The following is a 4262-nucleotide window of genomic DNA, read 5'->3' on the forward strand; positions in this document are numbered from 1 at the left end:
TTTATAAGGCAGTACTGAAGCTGAGACCAAATTAAAAACACTGCCATTTTTTATAAAATCTTGTCTTTCTATATTAAATTTATCATGTTGCTTTGCTTTCAAATTCATAAGAAAATGACTCACAGTATTTCTGCTGAGGAACTTAGATGTTAATCATGGGCAAGACTATGTGAAAATTTAAGTATTAGCAGGATAAGATCATCTTCCAAATCAATGTGGTTGTTATTCAGTTTCTATCCCAGACCATTTAGTTAGAGTTCACTGATTAGTAAATTAAACCATTTGAGAATTAATACAAATAATTTACTGCGAAGGGGCATAGAAAACAAATTAAACATCTTTATTGTTTCCTGTTTACTTTACCCAATCCCACTCATTTCCCTGTCCCCTTGTACCCATCCTCTGCCCTTGCAATCTCTTTCCCAAAAGAAAATATAAAGCACTCATCCTGGAAGTTGGAGTGTGTCACAGAGTATCCCCCAGAATTTTTCACTCTTCTTTCCTTACAAATGTTCATTGCAATGGACACTCAATCTTGTTCAATGCATCTGAAATATGCTACACTATCAGTACAGAACCTCACTGGACTCTTCTCAGATATCCTATTTGACAAGAATAATAGACATCTTGCAACTTTGGATCTGTACATCCAGCCTAGTGACATGATCCCACAGTTCACTGATGGAGTACATGTTGGCATAAGCCATTTCAAAACCCTGCATCTGATCTTGGAAGGTTTCTGAGCTCATCAGTCTGCCAGATCTTCTGAACTAATCCATCCAACACTTATGCCGCTAAGGAGCACCGAGAGCAAGCAGCCCTCCTGTTTTCATGCCCTCAGGGCTGGCTCACTTTTTCTCATGCCTTCAGGGCATGCTCATTTCCACTATCAGGCAAAATTCTACTGTACTACTGAGGTATGTTTCAGGATCTACTCTCTATATGTCTGGGGTCATCTCAGGAGTGGTCTCAGGAATACTATGCCCTGCCTGCAATGCTGCATTGTACAAGGGTCCTCTCAGGTATGGTTTGCTCATGTGGGTCTTTGTAGTGCCTGACTGGTCATCATGAGAGGCATCAGGTTGATGCAGTCATCTTGTATCATAAAATAATATTTTTGAATAATTCTATAAATATTTGATAATAAAACTTATCAAATGGCTAAGAAGGACACAAATCCATGCCTCCTTAGCTGTATAAATGAAATGATAGAAAAATATAAAGGGGATCTGGGGAGAAACTACTCTAGAATTTGTTTGTCAAGAGCAAAGATATATTTTAGCTTTGGTAAGAATTTAACAGTATCCTTGGGAGATAGTGCATTATTAGTATAAAGAACATCATTAACCAAAATATTTCAGAAATTCAGTTCGAGAAAATAAATACAGAAAGCCATATTGTGTGACAGAGTTATGGGCCTATATCCTCCAGACCCACGCTCACATTTTTACACAAATTGTACCTGTTTTTTTACAACTTTTCCTGAAATGCTAAACATTTTCCTCTTTTCCCATTTATAAATATCCAAAAATTCTATTCATAAAATATTTTAAAAAACCGCTTAGCAGCAAAGGATAGAACATTATTAACAACAACAAACATGAGAATTCGTGTCCTGGATAATTATAGCTCACTAAAAGGAGTAGCATACATTTTATTGTGCAACTGATGAGTGTACATGGTTCAAACTGTATAAAATGCCATTATCAACTTACCAGATAAGTGCTTTATCTGAACATGATAACTCTGTGAATAGAAATTTCACCAGAGTAGGTGTACACACTATGGCTGTAAGTGAGGTATTTCATTATTGTCACTTTTAGTGAAATATAAATATTAAATTATGAGATATTCTGTATACATCTAACATGCATACTGTAAATTCAACATGTCATTTTACATTTAATTCAGCATAAATGATAATTACATAATGGTAGTTATATTAAGATTGACTTCTATATAACACAACAAATCTACATAAATTAAACTTGTATATATAGTTAAAATATTTTTGTGTTGCTTCTTTCTTTTTTAAAAATTAAAAGTAAAGTATATAAGTAAAGTAAGTTATATGGTATTATAAAAAATAGTTTATAAAAACTTTTTCCAGGTTACAAGTATTGTTTTAGTCATATATTTTTTAAAGCTAGCTCAGTCCTTACAACTTTTAATATAATCACTATTGAATGCCGGGAGAATACAAGGTCAAAATAATGCAAAAAAACTTGATAATTTTTAGTTTGTTCATTCTCTAACTACGTCAAACTGACCCACCCAGATACCAATATATCTCCTTGAGCAATTCTCAAGCTGAAATCAGATATAACTTCTGATTTACATAAGTAGCCTAGGTACACATATGCATAAAACAGAACATAAGTACTCACAGATAAATACACCAAGACCCACTGGGTTCAAGACCCACTGGGTTCATGCTTTTCTTGTCCAAGCATACTACAAAGAGAAGGCTTTAAGTTATGCTTTGCACCATAATGAGTGGTATCTTGCTCCATACCTTATTTTCCTCTCTTGTCTGTTTCTATATTTTTCAATTCTATTGCTATAGTCACACCTATACATACATATACTCATCCTTAGACGCTTTATCTGTAAATGCATTATTCTGAGACTTAAATTTCTTCCTCTATTACTTTAAAGTACTACAATACTTTTATTGTTGATTCTTTCTGTTGACTTATCATTAGTATATCTCAACCAAACACTATATATTACGCTAAAGTCTTGTCCTGAATTATGATCCAAAAATATCAGAATTTGAAAAGAATAAAAGTACAAAGGGCACATAAGAACAATAGATAATAAGTAACAAAATAAATTGGAGAATATTTTGTGTTTAAGAGGGAGTCAAGGCAAAGCTCTAAAACTACCCTGGCACACTTACATACCAAACAGAAGTAATTATCATAAATTCAGTGTTTAAAAAGAGTTAGAGATCAGTCTGAATAGATTTCTTGCTAAAATGGGACAAGAAAATCTGTTTTCTTTCTATGTGAATAAAGAACAGGAATCTGGCACAACACAACATTCTATTGACTTTCTGTTACTCTCATTCCATGCTTGACCTCATAGAAAGGGAAGTGAAGAAAAGGAAATGAAAATAAAATATAAGTGTTACTACTTGGTAAAGAGAAGTAACAATTTAACCTTGATTCTCAAACTTGTAATGGAAAGAAAAAAAAAAAAACTCCTAGAGCCCTGGAGGGCAACAGAATGATCGTAAGTTAAGATTGCTACTGTTATATTTCTCTGACATAGAACATCAAATATCATGTGTGATATTGTTTTACAATGTTTACAACTCAAACTTTTCAGAGCATCTTATGTGGTAAAGTGAGAATTGGTCCTGCCATAGTAATTCTTTATGGTGGGTGCCTCAAGCAATTGTAATGAGAAGTACAACCTCATTGTTCATGAAAATTAACTTCCAAAGTGACTCATCCTCATTTTAGAAGATGAAGCACTGTAAAACTAATTCAGAGATGATACTTCAGAGGCAGTGACATAATTTTGGCACAGAAAACAGAATCAGCTGACTCATGGGAGAAGTTTGGAGAATTCCAACATGTCCTTTCTTATGATGGGTTTTATTTGCTCTGCCTGCACCAGGTTTCTGAAGAAACAGCAGTCTTGCTTCTCTTGGAGCAGTTTATTACCAGAATTTGGCTATACCCAGCAAAGAGCCTGACTGTCACCAGAAGCCTGGCTATAAATACCATAAGTGCAGTAATATTTATTATCTCTGGTTGCCTAAGTTTGGAGGAGTATGTTCATTCAAATAGGGATGACTGTAAAAAAAATCAGAGGCATGCTATCCATCCAAAGAATGAAAAGAACAACCCTCCAGTAACCTTGTTCAACACTCCACATGCTACTAATTCATATGTGTCCTCCCTATGTGTTTCAACAGAATAAAGGAAAGTTAAAGTTTACCACAGTGAAAATGTAATTTACCCTGAGCTCTGGCTCCAATTAATAATACAGAACAGCCTGAGGTGCCTGAAGGCTAATTATTTCGCTGGCTATGTATCCTTGATCCTGGCTGGCTCTAATATAGCTTGCGATTTTGTCTGTGCCTTTCAAATTATAATTCTTGGCAGCCAAGTAAAGCTTGCTGCTCACCTGTGTCATTTTGTCAGTGTGCTAAGGTAACATCATTAAATATTGCAATTATATGATATTTATGTATATTTCAGTTTCCTACACAAAGTGCATTTAGATTATGAAAAAAAAATTAAAGCTGA

The sequence above is a fragment of the Rattus norvegicus genome, chromosome 1, assembly GCF_036323735.1.
Source record: "Rattus norvegicus strain BN/NHsdMcwi chromosome 1, GRCr8, whole genome shotgun sequence".
Classification (NCBI taxonomy): Eukaryota; Metazoa; Chordata; class Mammalia; order Rodentia; family Muridae; genus Rattus; species Rattus norvegicus.